The sequence below is a fragment of the Saccopteryx leptura genome, chromosome 4, assembly GCF_036850995.1.
Source record: "Saccopteryx leptura isolate mSacLep1 chromosome 4, mSacLep1_pri_phased_curated, whole genome shotgun sequence".
NCBI lineage: Eukaryota > Metazoa > Chordata > Mammalia > Chiroptera > Emballonuridae > Saccopteryx > Saccopteryx leptura.
Genome location: NC_089506.1, coordinates 87,043,092 through 87,060,493, shown reverse-complemented (window position 1 = coordinate 87,060,493; position 17,402 = coordinate 87,043,092).

Sequence of the window (17,402 nt, the reverse complement as noted above, 5' to 3'; positions counted from 1 at the left end):
CCCTGTTTGGTAACCCATAGCAAGCTACCTGCTTGCCCAGCCTCCACAGTTTTCGCAGTGCACACAGAGGTCTGCTCCCGTCCACTTAGGTGCACAACTCCTGTGATCTCAGTCAGTGCTGGAAATGGAGGAAAATGCTTTGAGACCTGTATCAGCTCATAAAGGTGCCCTGCCCCGACAGGTACAGGCCTAGGGATCTTGGCCCTTGCACACTTCCCATGCTGCTGGTCGGGAGCTGTGACTACACAGAAACATTGGCTACAGCCCATGCAGAAGTCCACTGCTGACAATCTAGAGCCTAGCCCTTCTGCTCATGAGCACATGCGCCCACACCAGAGATGCCAAGTGGAGCCACTTGCACACCGCTCATGATTGCGGACCTAGGAGGACACAAAGCCGCTCTTGGTGCCAGCCTTTGCAGGCAACCCACACTGGAACCTCTGTTGGAGTCTGTTACCCATGTCCGCGATCTACTCAGGCCCAGTCGGCATGCTCTCTCTTCTGCTTGATCATCCACCCTAGCCTAGTTTCTTCCCTCTGCCCCAGATCCTCTGTTTCTCTTGATTCCAAATGAAAGCAGCCCTTCTTCAGATCAGTGAGGAAAGCAGTATACTCTATTCTCTGTCTTATTTCTTTCAGAGTGGATTATATATTTAGCTATCTTTTTGCCCAATCATACCTTTGTCTGATGTGTGTATATTTTAGATGCTCCTATATATTTTTTTCTGTCTTTAGTTGTTGAATTTGTTGAAATTTCAGGGGGAGATATAGAGAGCACACCTCATGGCGCCATTTCTCTGACGTCCCTCGAGAAAGATTGGTTTTTGAGGACGGGAGTTCCCCATCTTCTCTGGTTGCTGGCCCTTAAATAAAGCTCTTTTCTTCTCATCAGCACCTGTGTCATGTAATTAGTTTTTATGGCAATAGGCAGCTGGACCTTAAGGTCATGTTTCCAGGTTCATTTTCATTTTGTTGATGATTCCTTTGCTGTGCAAAACTTTTAAGTTAGATGTAATCCCACTTGTTTATTTTTTTCTTTTGTTTCTCTTGCCTGAGGTGATACATCCAAAAAATATTGCTAAGCCAAATGCCCAAGATTTTATGGCCTTTGTTTCCTTCTAAGATTATTTTATGGTTTTGAGTCTAACATTTAAGTCTTTATTTTGAGCTCATTATTTTGTATGGTATAAGAAAGTGGTCTCGTTTCATTCTTTTGCATGATATCTGACCAATTTTTTCAAAATAATTTATTGAATAGACTATTTTTACTTCACTGTGTGTTTTTAACTTCTTTTGTTAAATAATTGACTATAAAGACATGGGCTTATTTCTGGGCTCTCTTTTCTGTTCCACTGATCTATGTGTCTGTTACTACCATATTGAAACTGCTTTATGACTCAGAAATTCAACTTCTGGGATATTTCTAAAACATATCCCAAAACATTAATTAGAAAGAATATATGAAATGAATATATGCACCACTATGTCATTGCAGTGTTATTTATAAAAGACAAGATTTGGAAGCAACCCAAGTGCTCATCAGCAGATGAGTGGATAAAAAGGCTGTGGCACGTTTACACAATGGTATAGTACACAGCCATAAAAAAGTAAATTTTGTTTTTTGTAACAACATGGATGGATCTCAAGATTATTATGCTAAATGAAATCAGTCAGTCAGAAAAGAAAATACCATACAATTCACTTATATGTGGCCTCTAATGAACAAAAGAAACTAACAAGATGGAAACAGACTCATTGATACAGAGAACAGACTGACAGCTGTCAAAGGGGAAGGTGGTTGGGGGCTGTGTAGAAAAGGTGAAGGGATTAAGCAAAGAAAAATCTCTTAGACACAGACAACAGTATGGTGATTATAAGAGGAAAGCAGGGTAGGGAAGGTAGAAAGGATAAAAGGTAGATGAAAGGATAAAAGGATAAATGGTGATGGAAGGATACTTGACTTGAGGTGGTGAACACATAATACAATATAAAGATGATGTATTACAAAATTGTACACCTGAAACTTATACGATTTTATTAATCATTGTCATGTCAATAAATTCAATCAAAAATAAAAAAATTGGCCCTGGTTTGTTGGCTTAGCCTGTTGTGGGGATGTCCCAAGTTCAATTCCTGACCAGGACAGACAGGAGAAGTAACCATCTGCTTCTCTATGCCTTCCCCTACCCTTCCTCCCACTCTCTCTTCCCTGACCACAGCCATGACTGGATTGGTTCAAGCGCATCACCCTGGGTGCAGAGGATGGCTCTGAGAGCCTCTGCTACAGGTACAAAAATAGCTTGTTTGCAAACATGGCCCAAGATGGGAAAAGCATCAGCTCCAAATGGGGGTTGCAGAGTGGATCCCGGTTGGGGTACATGCCAGAGCCTGTCTCTCTATCTCTCCTCCTCTCACTTGAAAAAGAAGATAAATAAATAAATAAACAAATAAATAAATAAATTATGATCTAAAAATTTTATTATATAATTACACTCTGAAAAGATGATAATTAACAAGTAAAATATTTTATACATGACAAGAGAGAGAACATTTTAGTAGTCTAACTAATGTTCCCCCAATTGCCCTCTTGTACTTTGAAGTTAATTATTGTGTGATTACCAACCCTTTGTGTTTAGAAATATCATAGTCTATTACATAAAGTCTTTTTCAAAGCATTTATTATAATTTTCTATACGTATAGACAGATCTTTTTAACTAGTATATTTTTGTGCATTTGATGTTCAGTTAGCAATTTGAAACAACTTCCCATACTTAAAATAAAACTTCAAGGTAGCCCTGGCCCATTGGCTCAGCACTCGGGCATCAAATGGGCGTGTGTAAGTCCTAGGTTTGATCCCTGGTCAGGTCACACAGAAAAAGTGACCATCTGCTTCACGTCTCCCTCTTCTTTCTCTCTTTGTCTCTCTCTCTCTCTTTTTTTTCACAGCCATGGATCATTTGATCAAGTTGGCCCTGAGCACTGAGGATGGCACCATGGCCTCGCCTCATAGCTCGGTTGCTGAGAAATGGAGCAACAGCCCCAGATGGGCAGAGCATCATCCAATAGGTTCTTGCTGGGTGGATCCCAGTTGAGGTGTGCTGGGCAGATAAAATATATTATGCTCACTTTGTTAAAGATTGCGCTGCCCACATAGAGGCCCATCACCCAGGTGATATTAATGTGTGTTGGGGATGGGCTGTGGGCAGGCAGAATTCTTGTACCCTGGGGCTTGGTTTTAGGACTAAGCCTTTCCCACCCTTTTTGATGTGGGGTGGTGCAATCCCATCATGCCCCAGATAAATTACTTTGTATTAGAGACTTCCCTATTTTGTATATTGGATTAAAGGTTTGGATTTCTACACTATAAAATGGGGGCAGAACAGGAGCTTGCTCTCTGGGTTCCTGAAATTAGCATTAGAGAGCAGAGCAGAAAAAGGCCACATGGAGGAGGCCAGGTGAAGCAGCCAAGATGGCAGAGTGTTGAGTGAGAGGCCAGTTTGTGCAGAGTTTGTGCAGGGAGAAGGAAGAAGATGGGGAATAGAGGTGAATAAGTCTGGTGAGCTAGAAACCTTTGATTCTAGGAAACTCGGATAAGTCAGTAGCTTTGTGAGCACTGAATGTGAGTGGGTTTTGGAGCCCAGTGTGTGTTTTTACTTGCCTGCCGGGTGCAAGCTAGGATTAAAGATGATGGCCCACCAGTTTTTGGCTCCGTTGTTTCTTTGCTGACTGTCCAAATCCAATGCGAACCTGCATGAGCCAGGTGGCTATGATGGTGGCCCTGGCCACTGGCTTTACATTTGGTGTAGTTTGTGGCAGGATTTGATACAGATTGGTATGGAGTCACCACCACCTTTGAGTGGTGGAGTGGAGGACTGGCTGCTGTTATGGTTCCCCATGGCTGGTCCTCTTGGGGATCATAGGCTGGCTGACTTTTACAGCCATGTGTAAGGAAACTGAGAGCTCTGTGGAAGAGGCTGCCCAGGACCTGCAAACTGAGCAGTGGAAGGAGCTGAGCAAACGCGGGAGAAACAGATGCTGACCCTGGAGCTGGAGGAAGCGCTGGAGGAGGAGGCTGACCAGGTTTGCCAGATTCGCCTGGAAATGGAGCAGCTGCTGGAGGAGGATTCACAGGTTCATGAGTTGCAGATTGCTCTGGATGTTGTGGAGAGCCAGCAATGGCAGGAGGCTGGGGCTGAGGCTGAGGCTGAAGCTGAGGCCGGGTCCAGAGCTGCAAGGTCTGTAGAGCAGAAGGCGGCAGTGGCCCAGGGCTCAAGCCGGGCAGCCGGAGCTGGTGTTTTTAGTTCCTCTTTGGAAGATGAGGAGAATCGGGCTGGAATTGCAAACCACAGTCTCTAGAAGGTGAAAGTCCAGCTGGAAGCAGCTCCTACTATGGCCCTGGTAGGTCTGCGATTTTGGGACATAGGGTTGGATGCTATCATGGTCTCCAGAGCAGAGATGGAAATGCTGACTGCATTGCCATGTGCTCCTCTTTGAGACAGTGTAAGACCTGCCAGTACGTCAGGGATGAGGGTGGTGGCTGAGGCCCCATGTGCGTGGACTGATTTCCTGGACTATGACTGGAGTGGGCACTGGCTCCTTTGTTGGATGGACTTACGGATTTTGGACAATGTGAAATACCCTGATGGGGGTGGGGGGTGGCTTTGCTGGAGGCCCTTCCCCTGCCCTGGGAAGCTCTTCCCATGGTTAGAAAGAAGGCCGAGGACATTTTGCGCTTTTGTCAAAATGCTCAGAGATTCGTGAAATGTACCTTGTAATTGTTGAAATTGTATGATTTGTCATGCTGTTGTAATTTGTGTAATGTGCCTAATTTCCTTACACAGGGATGCCGGTGTAGATTGTGAGTAGTAAAGTGAGCATAGGGGTGGATTGTTGGGCAGATAAAATATATTATGCTCACTTTGTTAAAGATTGCGCTGCCCACATAGAGGCCCATCACCCAGGTGATATTAATGTGTGTTGGGGGTGGGCTGTGGGCAGGCAGAATCCTTGTAGCCTGGGGCTTGGTTTTAGGACTAAGCCTTTCCCACCCTTTTTGATGTGGAGTGGTACAATCCCATCATGCCCCAGATAAGTTACTTTGTATTAGAGACTTCCCTATTTTGTATATTGGATTAAAGGTTTGGATTTCTACACTATAAAATGGGGGCAGAACAGGAGCTTGCTCTCTGGGTTCCTGAAATTAGCATTAGAGAGCAGAGCAGAAAAAGGCCACGTGGAGGAGGCCAGGAGAAGCAGCCAAGATGGCAGAGTGTTGAGTGAGAGGCCAGTTTGTGCAGAGTTTGTGCAGGGAGAAGGAAGAAGATGGGGAACAGAGGTGAGTAAGTCTGGTGAGCTAGAAACCTTTGATTCTAGGAAACTCGGATAAGTCAGTAGCTTTGTGAGCCCTGAATGTGAGTGGGTTTTGGAGCCCAGTGTGTGTTTTTACTTGCCCGCCGGGTGCAAGCTAGGATTAAAGATGATGGCCCACCAGTTTTTGGCTCTGTTGTTTCTTTGTTGACTCTCTGAATCCAATGAGAACCTGCACGGGCCGGGCTGCTATGATGGTGGCCCTGGCTACTGGCTTTACAGGGTGCATGCAGGAGTTTGTCTCTCTGCTTCTCTGCCTCTCATTTAATAAAAACAGCAACAACAAAAACATTTCAAGATATATATATATATATATATATATATATATATATATATATATATATATATTAATGCTAAGCAAAATAAAAAAGCTTGACCATTTTCTTAATTCTGTGGGCACTTCTCCTTAATCAATGAGTGTTAAAGTTTATTTAGATTAACTACTTTTCAATTCCATAATTACATACAAGTCAAATGCATTTTTAAATTATCACCAAAATAGTAAAGAAATAGAGTTCAAGGGTGATATAAATAAATAACTAAAGAAAGACTTGTATAGTATATTTCTACGTTAGAAGCATGATATCAATATTTTAATCTCTAGCTAAAATGTATTATCTAAATAGATTATATTTTTCATTAATTTTTATGTGACATGATAGTCAATTTTTGAATAAAAACAGTGTACTTTATGTTTGTATGTATACATGCACACTTTCTTTAACATTTTATATCAATAATAAAAGGCATAACAAAAGTTAACCAAAAATTTTGTAACTACTTTCAATTAGCAAACTTTGATCAAGTTACAGGGTGCTAGAAATGTACTCATATGTATATTTTAAATTTCTGCATAGTAAAAACACTACAACAAAATGATCTTAAATGGATTTTTTCACATGCAAATTAGATAATTTCTAATATATTATTTGCAAATATCATTTGACTTCTAAATTAAATCCATAAATATTTAGACATAATATTTTATAGATTCCATTGTAAAAGTTGTTTAATGTTTTGTAGATATGTGCAAAAATTTGGACTATAGATGTCAATAATAAATTATATCATGGTCAATAAACAGGCAAAAATGAATGATTTTAATATTTATGTGTATGTATGACTAGTAATTTCTATGTAAGAATTAAAATGTAATGGACCAAGTACACTAAACAGTGGAAGAGATTATTAAATTTACTAAATTTAACATGGTTTACATTTGATATTAAATATAATTAATTAATTGTGTATACTGCATTATTTAGAAGTGAAGTGATACAACTTTTTAGACTAAATTTTAAGCTGAATTAAGGTAATATGGAAACTTAATCATAATTTTGCAATAGTATCTAATATTTCTGATTGGAATTGCTACAATGTAGTGAGACTGGCTAAATCTAAACTTTCTTCTCATGCATCTTGTAATGGATTGATAAAAATCTATAAAGCAGTTGTGTATCTCAATAAGAGTGGTCTGATTAGTACACTTCTACTCATGTTTAATTACTAGAATCAGTAGCTATTCATAAAAGAAATAAATGAAAATCACAGGGAACTCAACAACCTGCTATTTTTTGTATGTACTGAAATTAAATGAATAAGTAATTAACCATTTATTTTACACATCTACTGGGGTTTGATCAAAAGGTATAATCTTTTTTAAAGATTCTAGTTTATTAGAAATATAAAAAACTGATCTCTACATATCAGGCGAAAATCATGCTCAGCGTCTGCCGCAGTAATTTTCAAAACATGAAAGATAATCTTTACCTTAGATTGTTTGAGCCACTTTACTTTTAGGTATTTAATAGGAAGTTGAAACTAGAAAAAATATAGCACAATACTATCACCTAATGCATCATTGTTTATTATGGAAAATTAAAACTTCTATTTTTATTGATATAAATCATTATTTACATCTTGTGTACAATTTATAAAGCCTAATTCTAACATTAAAGTTAAAACTAAGTTATTAATAGGATAAGTCAAATCATCACTTTAGTGGAAGACAATTATTTAATGATATGTGGATAAAAACTATGCTTACAGAAGGAGTTATATTAAATGCAAGTAATTTTTAGTAGTATATAACAAGTCCATGATGCTACATGATGAAGGATGGCAGGGAATTACAGGAACTACTTCTGTGTGACAAATACTTTCACAAACTATAGAAATGATCCTTGAGAGTATAGTCTTGTGTGACAAATATTTTAAAATTTAGCAGCTTAAAAGAACTATTTTATCTTCTTCATAATGTTGCAGATCAGAATTTGGAAAGAGCTCATCTGTTAGTTTCTGCTTAAGATCTTCTGTGAAGTTATAATCAAGTCTTATTGAAGGTTGCACTTATCTGAAGGCTCAGCTGGGCTAAATCATCATGTCCATTCACATGGACAGCAGTGGGTGTTGGCTGGCAGCCATTAGATAATCTGGGGCCCATTTTAGGAGTGCCTACAAGAGGTCTTACATGTGGCTTGGACTTCCTTATAACATGGTAGCTTTTCCATCATCAAACTTGCTATAAGGAAGCTTAGGAGTCCAGCAAATTTTTCAGTGAACAAAGTGACAGCACCTTTGCCTCTGAAGTTACATGATGCAATTCCACAGTTCTCTATGGTTAAAGAAGTCACAAATGCACCCAGAGTCAAGAAGAGGAGATATTAACCTCATCTCTCAATGAGAAAACTCAAAGTCAAAGGCAATGTTCTTATTTCTTAACTGGCACTTAAAGGAATGAACAAAGTTACATAAGGAATATCTAAAAAACAATATTTTTTTCATCATTTAAAGTCCAAGTGGAGAAACAGGGATTTGAGCCTATATGCTCACTTTTAAAGTTATATGAACTTTTTACATCAATCTTTAGAAAAGAACAGCATTTAGCAATGGTGATGATCTCACTATTATTTTGTCATAAATGTCCTGAAAATAAGATAAAAACATAGGAAAATATCAGTCTATTTAAAATAGAATTTATATCACTATATTTGGGCATGAAATAGTCTAACTTATAATTGTTATAATAAAATAGCTAACATCGTGTAGTGATTAAGCATGGTTATGTGGTAGGGTACCAAAAAAATGCAAAAATTAATACTAATATTTTAGGAGAAAGAGTCAGGTTTTTTGTTTTCTCCTTTCTGTAGAGAGCGAGGGGAGAGGAATGTGGGAGTTTCCTGTCTTGTAAACATACAGTGTAGAAAATCCCCTTTTAATAGGAAGCTTAAAGGGCGTTTTTATAATTTGGGCTAAGCATACAGAGAGATTTTGTAAATATAGTTTCTATACTTCTGTGTGATTTGAACCAGCTCAGGATGGATGACAGCTTTGTGTTGTAAATAGAAAAATTTTGTGCTAGGTTTTGAATGGAAGTGGAAAGGAAACTTAAGTTCCCTTCCTTCCCCCACACCTGTAAGGAACAAGGTAAACACTTGGCCAGGTGTGGGGAAGAAAAGAGAGATTAAGGGAGCCCTTTCCTCTTTCTTTCTTTCTTTCTTTCTTTCTTTCTTTCTTTCTTTCTTTCTTTCTTTCTTTCTTTCTTTCTTTCTTTCTTTCTTTCTTTCTTTCTTCTTTCTTTCTTTCTTTCTTTCTTTCTTCTTTCTCTTTCCTTCTTTCTTTCTTCTCTTTCTTTAATGGGTCATCTACAAACACTTATCCCCTGACACCATGTAAGCTCCCCCTCTCATCCTGAAGGAGAGTAATTAATGTATGTACCTCTAAACAAAGAGATGGCAAATGAACCCTAAAATATTTGGGAATGTCTTTTAATATGTAAAACTACATTTTTTCGCTATTGTATTACCTTATAAGTTTTAACATATAAAAATATTTTTTATAAATCCTAGAGACAAATACTATAAGCTTGTTAATGATTGTGTCATCTTCTCCTCCTCCTCCTTTTCCCGCCAAACTGCACACACAGGTACACAACCTGTACATCAAAGGTATACAACCTGCCTCAGGACTATATTCTGGATGGCATGATTTGGGTCAGCTTTGCCCTGTGTTTGTCATATGCAGCCAGCATATTAATAAATCTCCTTCTTTTAATAAAACTCCTTAAAAATTCATTTGGACTTGGGGTCTGTAAGTAAGCCTGGCAGAACAGTACATTACAACAGTTACTGAAATTGTTACCAAAGAAATAATTTCCTTAGTGATGTCAGGATTAAGAATTTCAGGGATACTCACATAGCAGTTTTAAGCAATAGTGGCAAGACTTATTAGAGCAAAAAACAATAGCTCACTTTTACAGAAGGAGAGAGTGGGCAAGCTAGACAGTAGCAGCTGCCCTGAAGTCCTCGCTTAAGCCATATATTTTTGGGGGGATTGGAAAAAAACAAGCTTTCTTTCAAACTATCCAACCTCTTTCCTAAAAATTTCCCAGGCTTGTGTTTGTGCCCTCCCCCATACACTTCCTTTCTGTATTTCCCAGGATTGGGCTTGTGCCCTCCCCCATACACTTCCTTTCTGTATTTCCCAGGATTGGGCTTGTGCCCTCCCCCATACACTTCCTTTCTGTATTTCCCAGGATTGGGCTTGTGCCCTCCCCCATACACTTCCTTTCTGTATTTCCCAGGATTGGGCTTGTGCCCTCCCCCCATACACTTTCTTTCTGTATTTCCCAGGATTTGGGCTTGTGCCCTCCCCCATAAAACTCCCTTTCTGTATTTCCCAGGATTTGGGCTTGTGCCCTCCCCCATACACTTCCTTTCTGTATTTCCCAGGATTTGGGCTTGTGCCCTCCCCCATACACTTTCTTTCTGTATTTCCCAGGATTTGGGCTTGTGCCCTCCCCCATACACTTTCTTTCTGTATTTCCCAGGATTTGGGCTTGTGCCCTCCCCCATATACTTCCTTTCTGTATTTCCCAGGATTGAGCTTGTGCCCTCCCCCATACACTTTCTTTTTCCCAAAATTTCCAAGGCCAGTACTTGTGACCACTTTATGTTTGCCATGTTGGCACCTACTGTGCGTACACTTAGGAAAAGAAATCCCCTCCCCCTTGTCTCTATTACATCGCCCATTAGTCAGGTGGACTCCCTGTGGTGACCAAACAGCAATCCTTCCTGCCTAGTGGGATGTTCTCTGTGGGTGGAATGATGTTGGTTACTTCCTAGGGTGGCTGTAAAGCTGTTCTTCTTATTTAATCAGGCTTAATCAGATATCTGGTTCTTTCTCTCCTTCCTCTTCTGGTAATATCTAACTGCCTACTTTAACATCCCCCTCCCCTGCAAAGAACTCTGGGCCCTTGTAATCTACAAGGGTTTCTTTATTTTTTCTTCTGACTTCATCTATTCTGGGGTCTGACCGGCACTAGTGGTGCTAACTTAGGTCTCTGTTATTTCTTTCCTTGACTAGAGTTGAAGAGTAGAGGTATAAACCAACTACTCCTAACTGCTTTGTTAGGGAAGATAAGATCTTGTGATTCATTAGCAGGTTGTTCATTGCTTAGCTTTGTTTAATTATCTTGTCTCAGTTTCACTCATTTCATGTCAGGAAAGCCCTAACTTTTCACTACCCTGCCTCAAAATCCAAGAACAATTTCTTTGCTTGAAACGTCAAAAAAAAAAAAAAAAAAAAAAAAGAATGCGAAAAAATATTTACAAAATAAGAAAGGAGAATTGACATTGACATAGGATAAAATAGCTGGATAGGAATTAGAAAAAAAAAAAGCCCAAAATGGGTCTACCCAGTTTTTCTCTGGGAGAAAAAGAGAAGTGAAATGTCACTGTTCCCTTTGGGGAAATCTTAGGAAGACCTCTGAAGAGGGGCATAAGTAATTCTCTGTTGTCCTCACTATGAAGAAAGATTATAAAATCAAAATATCTATGGGATGTTTTTATTGATTTCCCTCAAATTTCAAATTCTTATTTTGGGAATATAGTGAAAGACAAGACTCATAGAAATTCAGAAGCCCTTATGTATAAACTGATATACTTCTTAGTGGTCACAATGGCATTGCATTAATCTGAGTGGTTTAGAAAACTATGTATTTAGTCATTACTCAAAACTCAGTAACAATAAATTTGCAATATATTTTATTCACAGTATTGCTAAAAATTTCTTTGTATATTGATATCATTTGAACTACATTATAATTTTAGGCAAATGCTAATATTTCTTACAGAAAAAAATGTTATTTAATTTCTACCATTTAAAATTTTCCCTCCTTGTGGAAATATTCATGCTCCTTTCAAAACCTTATAAATCCTTTTTTTCTTTTAACCTATCCAGTATAATATAGTAGTTTATAAAAATAATTATTATTTTGCTTGTCTTTGGTTTTTGAACAAGTTCCATCTGGTGCTTTTTCTTGTGTTCTTTTCTTGAATAATCCCTACATGTTGATGAAGTCATGAATTTCCCTCTATCATTCTTAAACTTTTTTACCTTGTAAGGTAGGAAGAAGTGCCTCTTCAAATTGTTCCCATGACGACTTGTAGAAGTGCCCATGGCAACACCATGGTTTTCTATACCACAGTAGCTATCTTAAAATAGAAAAACTTGAATATCAGAGCCTGGCACAACACAACTAGTACCGTGTAGCAAGTCATTTCCAGTGGTGTTTTGTTTAATTTTTACTATTATCGTAATGTCATAGTTAGAAAAGCTCTTCTGGTAATGTCGCAACTGTGGGGGCTAAAAATATATTCCTTTTCCTCCAACCTTCTAAATTCTTCTGGCTGGACTAAACATCAAATTAACAGAAAGAGATTAGCAGGAGAAAAATATATTTTTATTTTATTATTATTATTATTATTATTATTATTATTATTATTTTGTATTTTTCCAAAGTTAGAAGCTGGGAGGCAGTCAGACAGACTCACACATGTGCCTGACTGGGATCCACCCGGCATGCCCACCAGGGGACAATGCTCTGCCCATCTCTGGCATTGCTCTGTTGTGGCCAAAGCTATTCTAGCACTTGAGGTAGAAGCCATGGAGCCATCCTCAGTGCTCAGGCCAACTTTGCTTCAATGGAGCCTTGGCTGTGGGATGGGAAGAGAGAGACAGAGAGGAAGGAGAGAGGGAGGGGTGGAGAAGCAGATGGGCGCTTCTCCTGTGTGCCCTGATTGGGAATTGAACCCGAGACTTCCACATGCCAGGCTGACACTCTACTGCTGAGCCGACCGGCCAGGGCAAAACATAAACTTTTAATAAATGCTAAGGGGGAGTTAATATAGGCATTTAAGTTCTAAAGTAAGTATGGCAACATTGGGTATACAAGACATTTAGACAAAAGAGAAAAGCTGGGATGGGTCTTAGATTTCAAAAGTAAGAATGAGCTATTTACAGGAAAATTCTTTAGCAACTCAGTAACACTGGAACAAAAGCTGTATCTAATTAACAAGCTCTTGCCTGAGTTTCTCTATTTACCATACTTAATTTAAATTAGGCTAAGGAGACATCTTAAGTAAGGTTTCCTTCCTGAAGCAGGTTTCTCCATCTAAATCTCTTGTACAAAAACCAGCGAGAGTCAAAGGTACTTTCTGAGTCTTTTGTTTCTTTCTTTTTTTTTTTTTTTTACAGGGACAGAGAGAGAGAGAGTCAGAGAGAGGGACAGATAGGGACAGACAGACAGGAATGGAGAGAGACGAGAAGCATCAATCATCAGTTTTTTGTTGAGACACCTTAGTTGTTCATTGAATACTTTCTCATATGTGCCTTGACTGTGGGCCTTCAGCAGATCTAATAACCCTTTGCTCGAGCCAACAACCTTGGTTCCAAGCTGGTGAGCTTTGCTCAAATCAGATGAGCCCGCTCTCAAGCTGGTGACCTGGAGGTCTCGAACCTGGGTCCTCGGCATCCCAGTCTGACACTCTCCAGGGGTCGTCAAACTTTTTTATAAAAACTTCCCACTTTTGCAGTGCTGCTCAACCTGGTCCCTACCGCACAACCAAACGGCACCGCAATTGGCCCACCCTGAAAGCTGGAACGCCCACTAGTGGGCGGTAGGGACCAGGTTGACCAGCACTGCAAAAGTGGGAGGTTTTTATAAAAAGTTTAATGACCCCTGCTCTATCCACTGCACCACCGCCCAGTCAGGATTTGTTTCTTAATAAACAGCTTAAGATCAAAATTCCAAATGGCAGCTTCAGGATAGCAAAACTTTGATTTCTTCATAGTTGATATTCTAATTCCATTTTGGTGCTCATACAGGTAAGTGATATATATATATGTGTGTGTGTGTGTGTGTGTGTGTGTGTATAATATATATATATCATTTATATATATTGTCATGCAATCAAATATATAAATATATATATTTGAATGTTTTCCCTTTATATTGATGTATACATTCCATGAATAATATTATCTACTCCAAACCCTTTGTTTCTTTTACAACAAATATTGTATCCTATATTGTCATATACATAAATGTATGACATCTTCTCAAACTGGGAAATGACATCTTATTTATTATTATACATGTTTTTCACTAAGTTACTTCCCAAAGTGATTAGTCTAATGCCTTGCACTTGGCACTCAATGAAAATTCATTGAACTGAATCAAACCAAGCTGAATATGAATCAGTCATTAGAACTTATATCACTCCTTTATCCAGTACAAGTTAGGTCATAGAGTTACAAATCCACCCAGTTTGTCCTAAAAATGAAATGAATTTGAGAAGATAATGTATTTTTTAAGGTAATGGCTATCCTTTTGGAAATAGAGTTCTTTATGTTTATTTCATTTCAGTCTACTTGCTTTAGAGTTTGGTAGTTTTTTCCCCCAGAAGAATGTTTAGAGCTTTGAATCTTAGTCTATTTTGTATTGTCTCCATCTTCTACTGTTGACCACATTCTCATTACATAGTATATTGTCATGCAATCAAATTACCAGTTCCATTACTAGATATCACACATCTGAGAGCATCAGAATGTTAGACTGACAGGATGGTCAACTAATGGCAAAACATTAAACACAAAGTTCTGAAAGAAAGTACTGTCTGGAAGAATAAATTCCAAGAAAGGCAATGGTTTAGAACACCTGGTAAACATTAGTCAACATATAAAGTTTGTTCTTCAGAATATAAATGCTCCCTACTACTGGGAAATACTCATTTTCTACTATTATTTAAGGACTATTTTAAATATGCCAATTCTATCACAAATTAATATTTCAGGATAATTTGCTACCTTTTCAGTTTCAGTAAATGTATAAGGCAGTATAAAACAATTCCATTTTGTTCACAACTCCTGATAGTTCATCCACAGGTTACTCTGATGTTGTCAAGGGGACTCTGCAGTAAATTTTGGTAAATGAATTTTATTATTTTATTTTTATTCTGTATTTTAAAACTAAGAATGTAATAGGATGAATTAGATATATTTTCTATTTTGAAAACAAGTGTTTTCATACTGAAATCTGTTTGGTAGTTTAACAAATTATTTATCAGGTTACAACAGTCTCGACATACAATGTTTTGAGTTTATGACACTCACTACCATAAAAACTTTAAAAAATTGAGACATGAGTGTTTCGGCTTACTCCATTGGCATTGTACTTACAGACTATGTGGGTGAACTGGTGTGGCTGTGCATGGTGGAAGAATACACAGTACAGTGTACAGTACAGATATATATACAGTGTGCCTGTAAAGTCATGGTGAAGTTATGGTGTCCGTAAAGGCATGGTGCACATTTGACTGGTCACAGGAAATCAACAAGAGACGATAGAAATGTGAAATCTGCACCATATAAAAAGGAAAACCCTCCCAGTTTCGGTAAGATGATGTGGCAGCATGTGCACATGCGCAGATGACATAACACTGTGTATACAGCAGAGCAGCTCACGGCCATACCAGTCGAGATGTGGACGGTACAGAGGAAAATTCAGTGTGTTCTGTGGCTTGCTAAATTCGAATCTGTGACCAAAGTGCAACATGAATATCGGCGCATTTATAACAAAGCGCTACCACATAGGAATAACATTACTTGGTGGATAAAGCAGTTGAAGGAAACCAGCAGTTTGGTGGAGAAACCCTGTTCTGGTAGGCCATCAGTCAGTGACGAGTCTGTAGAGGCTATATGGCAGGGGTCCCCAAACTACGGCCCCTCGGGCCGCATGCGGCCCCCTGAAGCCATTCATCCGGCCCCCGCTGCACTTCCAGAAGGGGCACCTCTTTCATTGGTGGTCAGTGAGAGGAGCATATTGACCATCTCATTAGCCAAAAGCAGGCCCATAGTTCCCATTGAAATACTGGTCAGTTTGTTGATTTAAATTTACTTGTTCTTTATTTTAAATATTGTATTTGTTACCGTTTTGTTTTTTTACATTAAAATAAGATATGTGCAGTGTGCATAGGGATTTTTTTATAGTTTTTTTTTTATAGTCTGGCCCTCCAACGGTCTGAGGGACAGTGAACTGGCTCCCTGTGTAAAAAGTTTGGGGACCCCTGCTATACAGGGTAGCTACCTAAGGAGCCCTAAAAAATCTGTGCGTGAATACACATCGAACTGCACTAAATAGGTATGAAACTGGTAGAGTTTTTCTTTTATTTGGTGCAGATTTCACATTTCTATCATCTTTTGTTGCTTTCCTGTGACCAGTCAAAAGTGCACCATGACTTTACGGACACACTGTATATATCCTTTTCCTTTTTCTGTGGCTCAATTATGTTTTTACATTCTAGACTGTGATTTTACAACTGTGTTAAGAGAGGTAAGTGATTAGGCTAGGGTGTATTTTAACTTACACCAAAATTTGGGATACATCACTGTTGTGGAAACTGAAATGTGTCATATCTTGACTACCCTCTTTATACTGCAAATTTCCTTCTAAAAGATTTTAGCAATTATAGATTCTGATCATCAGCTATTTGTATACAGTTGTACATGACTTTTTTTCTGATATATGTTGGGTAAAATATATAAAAAGTTAAATGTTAACAACTATTAGGCCCTAGCTAGTTAGCTCAGTCAGTTAACAGTGTCATCCTAAAACAACAAGGTGGCAGGTTCGATTGCCAGTCAGGGCCCACACAAGAAGCAGCCAATGGGTGCACAACTGAGTGGAACAAATAAATGCTTCTCTTCTCCCTCCTCTCTCTCTTCTTCCCTCTCTTTATCTCTCTGAAAATGCAAAAGGAATTAAGCCCTGGCCAGGTAGCTCAGTTGGTTGGAGCATTGCCCCAGAGCACAGAGGGTGCCGTTTTGATTTCCTGGTCAGGGCACATACAGAAGCAGCTCCATGTTCCTGTTTCTCTCCCTACCTTTCTCTCAAAAAATTTTTTTAAATTCATTGTGGACATTTATTTTGAGATTTTATTTTTATAATTTATTTTTAGACATTAATAATATAAAAATTAGAAATAAATGAAGTGTGAGGCTGGTTATATTAGACTAAGAAAGAGAAACAAAATTCTGCCATGCTGAAGCTGCTTTTTGTGTTATTGATTTCAAGCTCTTTATTAAGAAAAAAAAAGACTCAGAAAAAAATATTTGATCCTCCTCCTTTTTTTTGCCCAGGATATTCAGACAGAGAAACCCAATTTAGGAAAAGAGCCTTGGTTTAATGACCTTAACAATCTTCACCCTAGCAGGAAGACTCCAAGCCTGTTAGCTAGACACCCATGGTTTCTGAGTCGCCCAGCAAGAATTGTCTGCCACATATGTTCCACTCTTCTTCACATACCTGTAAATCAATTACTCTCACTTTTGAAATATAATACCCCATTTTCTTTGTCTAAAAATGTCTTATATACCCAATTTCATCTTACTGTTTTTGGAATTATCATGTTTATGTTTATTCCCTTATGTGTATATTAAACACTTGGTTTACTTCTGTTATTCTGTTAATTTGCTGATTATCTCTGCCAGAAGAATTTAGAAGGTATGAAGAAATTATTAATAAATCTTGTTAAAGCCCCACACCAAAACGCTGTGAAATTTACTAGACAGAAGGAACTATAAAATTTCAGCACTGAGGTTCAAATTTGAACTTAACAAAAGAACAGAAATTGATAATGTGTTACAAGTTAAAGAAGGTGACATTGATATGAGTAAAATGCAACATTTGATCCCT